At 33.4% G+C, this 16,116-nt stretch overlaps 1 long non-coding RNA gene across 2 annotated transcripts in view; it reads right to left on the reverse strand.

Moving 5' to 3' along the window:
• Positions 1-16,116, reverse strand: part of LOC141376863 (uncharacterized) — a 378,076-nt gene that overhangs the window by 70,516 nt on the left and 291,444 nt on the right. The window contains exon 4 of one of the 2 annotated variants that reach the window (XR_012388154.1): positions 9,476-10,317. The exons of the other annotated variant lie outside the window; for it this stretch is intronic. This is a non-coding gene — a long non-coding RNA (uncharacterized lncRNA). Of the gene's footprint in view, positions 1-9,475; positions 10,318-16,116 lie in introns of those variants that run through there. 2 annotated transcript variants of the gene reach the window in all.

Here is a 16,116-nt window from a genome sequence, read left to right on the forward strand (position 1 = left end):
GTAGGTTATTTTCAATTAAAGGTGTGCAGGAGTCCAGTGAGGCCCTTCATCCTTGAATCGTTCATTGAAATGCAGAGTCTGTTTAGATTAAAGGTCTGTCATCCATTACAAAGAAATGTGGCTTTATATTTGAAATACAGACATCACACTATTGATCTTAAAAGTGGAAACAGAAAGCATATGTTGTCTTTTGGAGCAATAAAGCATCTGAATTGAATTTATACAACACAAACAATAATATTAAATGAAATAGTTTTTTTTATTGTAAAGTACTACACGGAAATCTTCACCTAAACATTTTCACAGAAAAAAAAAAAATATCTTGCCTGATAATTTCACAGTACTACAGTAGTCATTTGCTGTTTGATTTACTTACAGAATCAACATCATTCACAATCCTTAATCCAGGGCATACTTGCTGATTTATCCCTTCCACAGTGGAATAAACCACCAATTACTCTGGCATGAGGCAGATGCCATTAGTAATAAATATTTTTTTGTTTTAAAGTGATTTGTTCATAAATATGACAACATACAGTTAAAGTCAGAATTATTAGCCCCCCTGAATTATTACTCCCTGTTTATTTTTACAGTAGATAGACATTTAAAGTGACATTAAAGGCTGTACAAGGTTAATTAGGCTATCTAGGCAGGTTAGGGTGATTACGTAAGTTATTGTACAATGATGGTTTGTTCTGTAGACTATCAAAAAATATATAGCTAAAAGGGGCTAACAATTTTGACTTTAAAATGTTATTTAAAAAAATAAAAACTGCTTTTATTCTAGCTGAAATAAAACAATAATAATTCTGACTTCAACATATGTTGCTGTATATGCATTTGATTCACTATAAAAAAGTTTATAAGAGTCATTCATATGGGAATAAGAACATGAGAGTTGTATGGATTTGATTCACAATAAAGAAGTGGCTCATAAAAGTCATTCATATGGGAATCAGACTAAACATGATAAATGTATGAATTTTATTCACTAAAAAGTACTGGCTCATAAGAGTCGTTCATTTGAGAATCAGACGATTCATGATAGTTGTATAAATTTGACTCACTAAAAAAAAAAAAAGACTCATAAGAGTCATTTGTTCTAAAATCAAACAACATGTGATAAACTGTATAAATCAGATTCACTATAAAGAATCAGCTTTTAAGAATCACTCATATGGGAATTGTATTAAACAATGAATTTATGGATTTGATTCACTAAAAAGAACTGGCTCATAAGAGTCGTTCATTTAGAGAATCAGACGATTCATGATAGTTGTATAAATTTGACTCACTGAAAAAAACAGACTCATAAGAGTCAATTGTCTGAAATCGAACAACCCGTGATGAACTGTATATATTTGATCCACTATAAAGAATCAGCACTTAAGAATCAATCATATGGGAATCATATTATACATGATGGACGTATGGATTTGATTCACTAAAAAGAACTGGCTCATAAGAGTCGTACATTTGAGAATCAGATGATTCATGATAGTTGTGTGAATTTGACTCTCTAAAAAGAACAAACTCATAAGAGTCATTTGTTCTAAAATCAAACAACATATTATGAACTTTATATATCAGATTCACTATAAAAAAAATCATGTCTTAAATCACTCACACAGGAATCATATTATACATGATGTATGTAATAATTTGATTTACTATAAAGAACCTAAAAGAGTCATTCATTTGAGAATCAGATGATTCATGATAGTTGTATGAATTTAACTCACTAAAAAAAGAATAGACTCATAATAGTAATTTGTTCAGAAATCAAACAACATGTGGCGAACTGTACATATTTGATTCACTATAAAGAACCAGCTCTTAAGAATCACTCATATGGGTTGGACTGTATGTGTAGCACTGTATGCATCTGATGCATTCTAAAAAAAAATAAATAAAATAGAGCAGGTTTTAATAAAAATTGGAATTAAAAGTGGAATCAAATACCTGATGATTTAAAAATAATAATAATTATTTCATAATAATTTGAGTCATGTGTTCAGAGATAATACAATATGTGTTGCACTCTATGTATGCAACTGATTCACTATAAAGTATCAGTTTATAAGGACCACTCATACAAAACTTAGAAAACATGATAGATGTATGGATATGATTTCATATGAGTCATTTGTTCAAGAATCAAACAATATATGTTGCACTGTATGTATTTAAAAAAAGAGAGAGAGAGAGAGTTTTAAAAATTATTCAAATTGGAATCAGACTATATGTGACCGTTTGTGATGGATATGACATAATTAAAAGAAATGTCTCAAAGTCAAATCAAGCAATATATGTTGCACTGAATATGAATATATGAATCATATGAATATATGAATCATGAATCATATGATTCATGAATAATGAAAGACGGTGCATAAGTGTTAGACTAGTCGACATGTGTTGAATATGATTCACTAATAATCGCTAGCAGTAAAAAATGGAAAGAGAAGTAGTAGGCTGGAAGAATCAAAATCAAAACACCAAAAGGTACTAATTAATGTGCATGATTTAAAGCTGCCCCACTCTGTATCACATACTGTATGCACTCATAATTTTCAAACCAAATTCCACCTTTAGTACTTTTATTAATATCATGCTGCTGAAATCCCCTTATGCAGTCCAATTCAAACGCATTATGATTCAATTTAATATATGTACTTAAATATTTAATACACTTGCCACTGCATGCCCACAGTGATTTTACACACGTTACAAACCATTACAGTTTGTGTCTGTGCAATGGACTATAAAATGACCCGAGATATTACCGTGTTTCCAGCTGAATCACTATTGACTGCTGAGAATTGCTCTCCCTTACCAACCCATTCACAAATATCAATTCTGTGCGAAAAAAAAGTCTTAATAAGAAATGGAGAGATAAGTGGATGATTCACTATTTGTCTATGAACTATAACATTTTTGGATTTCCCAATCGAGCTCATAAGATGTATCTAAAGATGAAAATGGAAAATACTGTTTGAATATTATGCCTTTAATAAAGTGTACATTAATACAGTGTTTCCCTGTTCCTGGAAGGAACACCAACAGTACATATTTTGGATGTCTACTTTTTCTGACCCATTTATTTCAGGTTTTCGGGTTTCTTCTAATGTTCTGATAAATTGATTTAGGTGTGTTTGAATAGAAAGAGGTAGGGCTGAGGGATTTGGTCTAAAATGAAAATCTCGATTAATTGAACATTATAACTTGATTAAAACGAATGAACGATTATTGTATTTATTTTATGTTTTTGCCTTCATAGTTCACTGACAAGTTTTGTACAGTAAATATGCTCACATATTACAAGTGAGAGATTTGCATTACACACTATCTACTAATCATCTATGATTATTTATTGAAAACAAACATTGAACAACAGACATTAAAAAACACATTGCCTAAAACAAACAGTCACTCTTATAAAAAAAAAAAAAAAAAAAGTTTAAATGAATAACTTGTTCTTTTGGAAACAAAATTAATTCATTATTATATATTTTTAAATTAAAGTAGAAAATAAGCTGTATCTCTTCTAAATAAAGCAACTTGTGTATATCCTGTAAATAATATTTCAAAACAGTGCATTACTTGAGTCTTCTGTAAACATATTTTAATGTAAATAACATTTTTTTTTTTTTTTTGTAGGGGAAAATATGTCGTCTCAAGGCATCTCTGGCTTCATTGTCAACTTCATGCAACTGCACGAAGGCTGCACCGGACTACAACCATGCATTCAATGCAGAAGTATAAATCAGAGGGAGTTCATGTGACTCTACATGCAGTAGGGTAAGTAACTGAAAAAAAATCACTTGGAAAAATTAAATCCATTGCAGATTCTGAGTGTGGACTTTGATTTTTTTTTCTTTCAATTAATCACCTATACCTAGGAAGAGATTTAAAATGTGTACTGTTGGTGTGCCTTCAGAAACTGAGTTGGGAAACATTGCATTAATATACCCTACCTCACAAAAGTCTTGTCGTCGATCCCTGTTGTAAGAGCAACAAATGATTACCTGACTCTTAGGTTATCATTTGGAAAAGTGGCAGAAGTTCGATCTTTCTGATGAATCATCTGTTAAACTGCATGCCAATCATCACAAATACTGCAGAAGACCTATTAGAACCTGCATGGACCCAGCAAGATAGCGCTCCTTCTCATACTTCAGCCTCCACATCAAATGTTCTGAAAGTAAAGAACATCAAAGTGCTCCAGGATTGGCCAGCCCAGTCACCAGACATGAACATTATTGAACATCTCTGGGGTGAGATGAAGGAGGATTCATTGAAGATGAATCCAAAGAATCTTGATGAACTCTGGGAGTCCTGCAAGAACATTTTCTTTGCCATTCCAGATGACTTTATTAATAAGTGATTTGAGTCACTGCAGAGATGTATGGATGCCGTCCTCCAAGCTCATGGGAGTCATAGATAATATTAATTCTTTATCCACTGCACCATGACTTTATATTCTATACCAGTGGTCACCAAACTTGTTCCTGGAGGTCCAGTGTCCTGCAGATTTTAGCTCCAACCCTAATCAAACACACAAGCTAATCAAGGTCTTACTAGGTAAACTTGAAACACCCAGGCAGGTGTGTTGAGGTAATTTGAAGCTAAACCCTGCAGGGCACCGGACCTCCAGGAATGAGATTGGTGACCCCTGTTCTATACTGTACATTATTTGTTAAGTGACAACACTTTTGTCTAAGCAAAGTCAGACCTTTCTGTCCTAGTCAAATATTTAAAAATCATGGCATGAATAAGGACAAAGCAGGCGTCCCTTTATGTATCCCAATTTGGGAAGACTTTTGGTCTTATGTGACAATGTCTTGTAACACAATTTAAAACTACTCACCAGGTTCTCCTAATAATATTGTACTTCTATCCTAGTACCCACTGTATTTATTCTGGCTTTACATTAAGTAGGCCACAAGAGATCATTTGTAAAAATTTGTTTGTATTATTTTGTCACAAACCAGAAGAAAACAATTAGAAAAATAAATCATGTCATGATCATATTTTATTTGGGTAAAATAAGCATAAGGGAGAGTCTTTTGCCTTTCACATAAGTTACTTCTGATACCAAACTAGACTAGGAGTCCAGTCATTATTTATTGTTCCAAAAACTTGGATAGGCGACAAGCCTTTTGTCATGTAGTGTACACATTATTAATGTTTACAAAATAATTATACTAATATTTATTTATATATATGAGCAATATCACACAAGTAGCAGTACGATATGGCTGTATATCGGCACTGGTGGGAGGCGTGCGTTGTGCCCCCACCAGTGCCGATATACAGCCATATCGCACTGCCACGAGTGTGATATTGCGTTTATACAACAGTTTGACAGCATAATTGTGTATGTAGTACAAAATCAAACATGGAGAGTCTCAAAAACCCTTTGTATGAGGCACTACTTTCTTCCACCTTTGATACAAATCATAAGCTGACAGTTAAACAGCTGAGCAAGCATCTTTTAAACTTTAAATCTGTAGTGTCTGCTTTTTGCTGGTTGTATGTAGGCGGAGTAATACACAAAAGGTGAAGAGGCTGTACGGGTGCCGAAATTATTTAAATATATCACAGCTATCAGCCAATCAGATTCAAGAACCAGACAGAACTGTTGTATAAATATTATATATATATATATATATATATATATATATATATATATATATATATATATATATATATATATATATATATATATATATATATATATATATATATATATATATATATATATATATATATATATATATATAYATACATACATATATATATATATATATATATATATATATATATATATATATATATATATATATATATATATATATATATATATATATATATATATATATATATTTATATATACATATATACACATATATACATATATATATTTATATATATATATATTTATATACATACACTTTGAAAAAAATGGTACAATGTTGTACCAAAGAAGGTACAAAGCCTTGTCACAGGGGCAGTATCTTTTTATGGATCAGAATTGTACCTTAAACCTAGAAAATGCTGTTCGAGTAGTACACCTTCAATAAAGTGTACTGTACATTAATATATAGATTATTACTGTTTACATAAATACTGACGACATTATTAAAGATGATACATGTTCAGCATTGTTTATACCAGAAGACAAGCAGATGGAAAAAAAATAAATACATTTGAAAATGCTGTTTGAATATTACGTCTTTAATAAAGCCTACACTAATATACACATCAATATTGTTTACATATATTCTGACAAATTTTTTGAAGATGAAACATGTTCATCACTATTTATACCATGCATATGGAGTCAAAAGAGACATAAGAGAGATGTGTGTTTATGTGTGTTAGTTGAGCCACTTGAGGCTGTCGTATACAAGACGTAATTAGGAAACACGGTTTTACCATGGCGCTCTGCTGTGTGCTTGACCCTTTGCTCCTGATGAATGGTTCAAGTCTCCAACATGACACATGAGCGGAGGATCATCAGTGTTAGCTGAATTACATTCACAGAGGTAATTAATCATAACACACGGACCTAATCCTGCTTTAATTAGTGGTTTGGCCCAGCGTCGCTATTCATGGAAGGCCAGTGGAGGTTTGAGGTGGGCATTCAGGGGGAGAAATAAGTTTGTTGAATTTAGTCATTGTGTTTTCAATTCTTCATCAGACAGCACTGACTTTTATTGGCAAAGATTGCAAGCAAAGCTTATTTATAAAGTACAGTGCTCAGCATAAATAGGTACACATTTGAGAATTGGTATTTTTATCCATTTCTCAATGAAAATAGACAATATATTGTGGTGCATTTAAACAACAACAACAACAAAAAAAAGTTATTAAACAGTTATGCCCATTCAAAACAATAAGTTGGTGCCCTAACATCTTTACCAATAGAAAGATAATAAATTTAAATAAGTTAATTTAAAAATAAAACGTAAATAAAAAATACAAACTACACAATTTCACCCAAAATTGCATAATTCTTATGTTTCTCTTGATTTATTCAAATTGTATTTAATAATTTCCACAATATAATCATTTGGGTCTACAATTTATTTTGGAAAGAATCCTATAGAACATATTAATTTAAAAGAGAGAAAATGTAAGGAGTGTATTCATCATGCTGAACACTGCATGCAATAAATGACATGTTGAATTTAGTTTTGTTGTTTTGGACTTAGTTTAAGGGACAGTTAATCCAAAAATAAAATAAATAATACATTTAAAAATAAGTGGCAAGGTGGCTCAGTGGTTAGCACAGTCACCTCCAGCAAGAAGGTCGCTGGAGCAAGTCCCGGCTGGACCAGTTGGTACTTCTGTGTGGAGTTTGGATGTTCTACCTATGTTCACGTGTTTTATATATATATATATATATATATATATATATATATATATATATATATATATATATATATATATATATATATATATGTGTGTGTGTGTGTGTGTGTGTGTGTGTGTGTGTGTGTGTGTGTGTGTGTGTGTGTGTGTGTGTGTGTGTGTGTGTGTGTGTGTGTGTGTGTGTGTGTATAGGTGAATTAAGTAAGCTAAACTAGCCATAGTGTATGATGGTGTGTGTGCGAACGAGAGTGTATACAATAGGTGCTTCCCAGTACTGGGTAGCATTTGGAAGGGCATCCACTGTGTAAAACATATGCCGGAATAGTTGGTGATTAATTCCGCTGTGGCACCTCTAAAATAAAAACTAATCCAAAAGAAAATTAATTCATAAATAAATAAAAAATTACAATCCCTTGTGTGGTTTTAAACCTTTGACCTCTTAAAACCTCTGTTGAACACAAACCATGATACATGGAAGAATGCTGGTTGCTAAGTCACATCAATTCCCGTTGTAAGAAAAAAAAAATCTTATGAAACTCAATGGTTATGGGTTTCCAACATTCTTGAAAAGATATTCTTTTGTGTTCAAAAGATAAAAGGAACTACACTACCTGACAAAAAGTATTGTCATCGATGTTGAACTGCATCCCAATCATCACAAATACTGAAGACCTACTGTATTAGAACCCGCATGGACCCAAGATTCAGTCAAGTTTGGTATGGGGGCATGCGAGAGATCTGCAGAGTGGATGGCGACATCAACAGCCTGAGGTATCAAGATATTTGTGCTGCCCATTACATTACAAACCACGGGAGAGGGCAAATTCTTCAGCAGGATAGTGCTTCTTTGCCTACTTATCAAATAGCCTCAAGGTGCTCCAGGATTGGCCAGCCCAGTCATCAGACATAAACATTATTGAGCATGTCTGGGGTAAGATGGAGGAGGAGGCATTGAAGATGAATCCAAAGAATCTTGATGAACTCTGGGAGTCCTGCAAGAACATTTTCTTTGCCATTCCAGATGACTTTATTAATAAGTTATTTGAGTTATTGCAGAGATGTATGGATGCAGTCCTCCAAGCTCATAGGAGTCATAGATAATATTCATTCTTTTTCTACTGCACCATGACTTTATATTCTATATTATTTATGTTCAGAATTTTGAGACCTTACTGTCCTAATTAAATAATTAAAAATCAAGAAATGATCATGTTTTAGTTTGATCAAATAAGCGTAATCTAGAGGCCTTTGCCTTTCATAAAAGACACTCCTGATACCAAATGATCAACTAGAAGTCAAGTTATTATTTGTTGTTCCTAAAACCTAGATAGGCGACAAGACTTTTTTCAGGTAGTGTAGTTGAAACAAGTGAGTAAATGACAACAAATTTCTCTGGTCCTTGAGGGACATGAAATAGAGACAGTTGACTGTTTTAAATATTTAGGAACACTTATTGATAGTGGATTAACATTTGCTGCAAATGCAGAGTGCATCTTTAAAAAAGCAATGCAGATATTGTACCTCATTAGGAGGTTACAACAATTTGGTGTGAGTCAAGATGTCCTTGAGATGGTACACAAGAACTTGGTCGAAAGTGTTGTGAGTTTTAACATGATAGCATGGTATGGACTGTTGCCAATTAAGGAAAAGCAAAAACTGCGTCGAGTAGTAAAATACAATACAATAAATTGGCAATACAATTGTAGGCAAAGCGCAAAAACAACCAAATGAAATATATTCAATGAGAATTAGACAGAAAGCACACATCATTGAAGATTGTTCCCATCCCTTAAATATCAAGTTTCAGCTCTTGTCATCAAAAAGACGTTTTAGGCAACCTCAAGTAAAGAAAAATGTGTATCAAATGTCCTTTGTGCCAAGTGCCATTAGAATTTTAAATACTGGGTTTTAATTATGTGTAGGGTTTTAAATTGTGTTTTTTTAATGTGATATATGTGACGACGTTGAATGTATTTGTGTTGAATGTTTTTTCTGTGATGTGTGTAATGTAAACGCTGATGTGGTTGTGTGGTGAAGCCAAAGATAAATTTCCACTTGTGGACAATAAAGAAAGTAAAGTAAAATTGTAATTTTTGGGTGAACTATACCTTTAATGGCCAGCGTAAACCAACTAAAAACAATGTAAGCAAGAATGTACCATTTTCCAAAACACTCCTGCAAAGCCTCATCATGTACAGGATTCTACTTAAGTTATAAAAGTTCAAAGGTTTTGTAATAACCCCCAGTAACACTCCAAAGTACTTTTTTGTAAATCTGAGTATTTCAATGAGTGCCCTACAAAAAACTTTTAAAACAAACAGTTTGAGTCAAAAGAGGCTTTATACACTAATATCATATCTGTTCTGATTATCAGTGCATATCATATTTCATTCCTTTTTTGTTAAAAAATAAAACCACAGCAGCCATTAAAGCACACGTCATCTCATTCATCCTCATATCATCTCTTCTCCTTAATCAAAATAAAGCTTTAAAGTATTTCTGCGAAGACGTTTGTACTCACAGAGCACATTGTATTACTGTAAAGTGCAATGCAAATGTTCCACTGCCTAAATGGACTGCACACATTGGGCTATTATATGTCCTTCATCTTATTATATTCCAATCTGCGTCAACAGGATAGTCTAATTGTCCAGATTGCCATTTCGAGTCTGCAAGGAGCTAGACGAGAACATCGGTCATCAAATAAGCCTTAACACCCATCTCCATATTTGAATAAGCATCTCTTGAATTTACGCAGCTGATCAGTCTCTGCAGAGGAATGTGCTGCCTTTTAAACATATTGATTTGTGGCTATTACGCTCCTGCTACAGGCTCGCTTTTCAGAGGCCGATCCATCTCTCAAGGTCAGATCTTCATGTCTGCGTTATCACTCAAGTTTGCTCTATTCTGGTCCCGGGGTGCAGGTTCCAAGAAATTCTGGGAGACGAACAGAGTGATTTTAGGTGACAATAAGTCTGAAGGCCACAGAAAAAAAATACCTGTTTTTATTCAAGTTTATCCAAAAAAAAACTTAATAACAGCAAAAACACGAGCTGCAAAATCTTGCCTGATCTATGGGGTCACTGTAGGCCGTTACAGAAGAATTGATTTGAAGCAGTTTGAGGGAACATTCAATAAAGCTTAAAAAGACTGAAGTAGAAACCTTAAAAGTTTCACATTTATTTCTGTTTAGATTTTTTTTTAATCATTAATTTAATATATCATTCATTCATCCAATTATCTTTAGATGGGTGGATGAATGGATGAATAAATGTGAATTAAATCGATGAATTGACAGTTAAAAAACAGATTTATAGATGGATGGATGGATGGATAGATGGATGGATGGATGGATAGATGTAAATTACATGGATGAATAGACAGTAAAAAGACAAATTTATGGACGGATGGATATGAATTAGAGGGATAAATGGACAGTTAAAAAAACAGATTCATGGATGGATGGATGGATGGATGGATGGATGGATGGATGGAAATTACATGGATGTATGGACAGTTAAATACAGATCTATGGATGGATGAATATTAATTATATGTATGAATTGACAGTTAAAAAGGCATATTTATGGATGGATGGTTGGATGGATGGATGGATGGATGGATGGATGGATGGATGGATGGATGGATGGATGGATGGATGGATGGATGGATGGATGTGAATTATATGGATGAATGGACAGTTAAAAACGACAAATATATGGATGGACGATTGTTTGGATGGATGGATGTGAATTATATGGATGAATGGACAGCTAAAAAGACAGATATATGGATGGATGGATGGATGGATGGATGGATGGATGGATGTGAATTAGATGGATGACTGGAGAGTTAAAAGGACATATTTATGGACTAATGGATGGATGGATGTAAATTACATGGATGAATGGACAGTTAAAAGGACAGAGTCATGGATGGATGGATGGATGGATGAATGGCTGGATGGCTAGATGGCTAGATGGATAGATGGATGGATGGATGGATGGATGGATGGATGGATGGATGGATGGATAGATAGATGGATGCATGGATGGATGGATGTATGAATGGATGGATGTCAAGTAGATGGATGAACGGACAGTTAAAAAGATTGATGGATGGATTGATGGATGAATAGATACATTGACTGTTATAATTATATATTTATGGATAGATGGATGGAAATTACATGGATGAGTGGACAGTTAAAAAGACAGATTTATGGATGGATGGATATATATATATTTATATATATATATATATATATATATATATATATATATATATATATATATATATATATATATATATATATACACACACACATATATATTAAGGGTGTTACGTTACCCATATTCGTATTGAACCGTTCAGTACGAGACTTTCGGTTCGGTACGCATTGCAAACCAAATGATTCAGTCTAATGTCTAAAATCTTATCTAAGATCTTGCCCTGCCTTCAAGCTCTTCTTATTGGCCCACCGCGCTACAACAGAACGCAAATCCATTGGTTCATTTCAGCTGTCAATCACTCAGTTCCGATGACAGGGAGCTACAGCCGCGAAAATGTAAAGAGCTGGATTCGAAAGATTGAAAACAACACTGACAGATTTAGTTTTAGAAACCAGCTAGAGTTACAAATAATGACACATCTGTTTAGTGATCATGTGCTGAATGTCAATCCAGCATTTACACTTTTTGAAGAGGGGATAAAAGACTTCCAGTGGTAAAAGCCCGTAATGACTAAAGCATTCATCATAACCCCAGTGGGACGAAGTTTTCAGGTAACAGTGTTTGTCTCATCTACACAATTTAAGCATGAGATGTTCTGACGTTATTTAATCATTCATTTAATCATCATGATGCTGTCAGTCGTGCGACAGGTACCGCGTTCACCATTGCATGCATTCACTGAGATGAAACTGATATTGCAGCTCACAAAAAGACCATTACTGCTATTAAGATGGCATATGCAAATAATAAGTTAAAATAAGATCTGTGCAATATCAGACAGCACCTGTGAGAAATGCACTGTGATTATTGTTAATTCAGTTCATCTTATTCATGTCAAGCATTGCGTGCAGGTTCGGGAGCTCATGCAGAATTATGTTTATTTGTTAGTTGAATTTGGAGTGTTAATTTATAATATAATCTGTTAATATAAAATGTGTAGTAATGGTGATTATATTTTTTGGTGGGTGCGACTACATTTTGTCTGTTGTGCCGACATTTTTGAAGGAAATGTTTTAAGAGCACCGGTGCTACCAAGAAAAAATGGTTACTTTCGAGCCCTGTTAGATCTTAATCCGTAGTGGAAATTTCAGGTTTTAAGAAAGTGTTAACTGTAATAGGGCCCTGTTACATTATTCCTTGATAAGCCCATTTCAGTCAGATAATTCCTGCTTTCAAATCCACTAAAACGGCAGGTGACAGTCAAATCATACAGATATGTGCTGTCTGAAGAAAAAGTGGACATTCGTCTTTCTAAAAAAAAATAAAAAATGAAAAAAACTTTAAAATAGATTGAAATTCCATTCAAAAACTAAATTGTTCTTTTATTTTTATTTGTTTAACTACTACATTACATTTTTTTTATATGAAGCTTATTGATTTTGAGTATAAAGAAGGATTTGTTTTATTTGCTGCCAATCAGAAACCCCAGAAGTATAGCTCTATTAATGTTTAAAGTAAAAAAAAAAAAGAAAAAAAGAACAATATTATACTTTTATGATGTTAATTTTAATACATAAAAAAAAAAAAAATTGAGAAATCCTCTGGCTTTTTTCTTTTTTTGCTGTATCGAAAACGTACCGAACCGTGATACCACTGTGTCGTATCGAACCAAACCATGATTTTTGTGAACTGTTACACCCCATATATATATATATATATATATATATATATATATATATATATATATATTTTTTTTTTTTTTTTTTTTTTTTTTTTTTTTTTCCTCTGTCCATATAATACTTTATTCTCTGTCTCTAGCCAGGCATCTGGAGAAACAGATGGAGTCAATATCAAGAGGGAGCGTTTTTTGTTCACACGAATGACCCAGGAAGCTGCTGCCAAATTATTTACAATCAACATCTATTTAACATTCAGGAGTTGGAGTTATGGATCGTTGTGGAGATGAATATCAATACTGCAAGAGACAGCAAAGCAAGTTGACTAAAAGCAGACCATTTTTGTGCAGGTATGTTTAATCTGTATAATCTGAGGACATTTAAGTTATTATTTACCTTATATTCAGTACAGCAACACAAAACACAGCACATTCCAGGACAATCTATGACAATACATCCAAATACAGTATGTGCAGTGGTTTAGACACACTATTGCTGATATATTTGTGGTCAGTGACAAGCGACCAAACTTGGGAATGATCATTATTCTTGACACAGAAAGAATCATTGCTATTGAAAACCCATTATGATTTGAATATAGGTGCATCATTAACAGCTACAGGAACTGACAGTCTTGTGACAATGAATGCCGGGAAAGATGAAGCCATACATATTTCATCCTTTAACAAGTAGCGCATCTCACATTTCCCTCGACAGCACAGACAGTGATGAATCGGCCCAGACACTGATGGAGATCGCATGAGCATCAATAAATGGCCATATGATGAATAACAACCTGGTGCTCAACATGAACACGATGGGTGGAGAATTATGCAAAGACACTGTAACTTATGGCTGTGATAAATATGAACTGACACGCATGCCAAAACACCACACATGCTCATGCAGACCTGTCCTTTGGGGGAAGTGGTGTTTTATTAATCACATGTGCCCTTCTCACTGTGTGGCATTACACATGCAAATGGTTTAATGTGGATTAGATTGGTGGAAAGTGAGCTGATGCAGTGGATTAGAGAAAAGTAGAGCAGAAAAAAATAAGGTGCTTCTTTTTTAGCACAAACGACAGAATGCAAAACTGAACATCTGATGATGGATATATGAATAATTTTACACCACAAGTCACACTATATACACTATAAGTCATACATATTGATCAACTCAAATTATTAGATTAGATTAGTTCACAAGTGCAAGCTGCAAAAAAAAAAATGGACTTCGGAAGCATTGTTTATCCATCTAGAAAACTTTTTCCATTATTTAGGTACTTTAACAAAGCTTCATGGTAAGCCATCTGGAAGTCTAACCAAGTTTAACTCCATTGTCAGTGCATTTATGTAAATGTGACTTTAGACAAAATGACTTATGACTGCTGTCACAACAACCAGACTGGCACTGAACCCAAAAAACTTCCATTCACAGAGGGATAAACACATGTCAATTGACCTCCCATCCTGTTCCATTTCATTATATTTTGGGACCATGAATGTTGTCAAAGTGCCATCGGCCAATAAGCAATAATAGTTCTATCCAAGGAGATAGATAGTAGAGGTGGCTAGTAACAAGTTACATGTACTTTGTTACATTTACTTGAGTAAAATTAATGTGTAAAGTGTACTTTTTGAGTACAATTAAATATGTGTACTTTTACTCTTTCTCAAGTAAATTATTAGAGACAAATCATTACTCTTACTTCGCTACATTTGGCAGCGTTCCTCCGTTACTGTCAAATGATAATAAAAATGATCCATATGTCTTGTTTGCAATATCCAGAGGCGCCGCATTGGAGAGGTTGTGAGTTTGTTATTGAGACGCATCTCCCACTTTCGGTTAGAGAGCGCGCCTGTTGGAATAACGGTTTAATTCATGGAAGACGTGAGAGTTTATACTGCGGTGCCGCCATGTCGCCATCTGCGGACCCGAGAAGGATGGTCACACTGTCTGTGCTTTGAGTTTGTCAGACTAGGTCACCCGGCCTCAAGTTCAGTCTCTGTTTTTACTCCAAGATGTCTACAAGAATAGTTTTATAATGCGATGCACGCATCAAATTGACATGGCAGCATACATGAATGACAGCTCCAACCTGAAAAAAAACACGTAGTAGTAAGTGGAAAAATTATCCTAATTTAAACCCTATTAATGGTAACTATGGGATAACTAAAGAAACTGCTGTTTAATGGAATAACTGAATAGCCCTGCACACATCAGTCATTTAATTATTAAAAATAGCACATTTAAACATTATTTTAACATAAAATGGTATACATATTATATATACAGACAATCAAAAGTAATATTGCTTAAGTGGGCTAATAATATTAACCTTAAAATGGTTTTAAAAACATTAAAAACTTTAGCTTTAACTTTATTTTAGCTGCTATAAAACAAGTAAGACTTTCACCAGAAGATAAAAATACTAAGTTAAACACTATGAAAATTCTCTGTTAAAAATCATTTGGGAAATTTTTGAAAAAAAAAAAAAAAGAAAGAAAGAAAGAAAGAAAGAAAGACAGTAATTCACAGGAGGGCGAATCATTTTAATTTTAACTGTATATACATATAGTTACTACTATATATATATACTATATAGTTACTATATATAGTAACTATTTACTTGAGTATTTTTTTTTTCATCAGATACTTTTTTACTTTTACTTGAGTAACTTAAGATGGTTACTTTTACTTTTACTTGAGTAAAAATTTCTGCAAGTACTTGTACTTTTACATGAGTATAGATTTTGAATCCTCTACACACCTCTGATAGATCGACAGATGGACAGGTGCAGGGTGAAATATTAGATAAAAAAAAAAAATGGATGGATGGATGGATGGATGGATGGATGGATAGATGTAACGGCTGAAAAGATGGA

This window comes from Danio rerio, chromosome 12, assembly GCF_049306965.1.
Source record: "Danio rerio strain Tuebingen ecotype United States chromosome 12, GRCz12tu, whole genome shotgun sequence".
Classification (NCBI taxonomy): domain Eukaryota; kingdom Metazoa; phylum Chordata; class Actinopteri; order Cypriniformes; family Danionidae; genus Danio; species Danio rerio.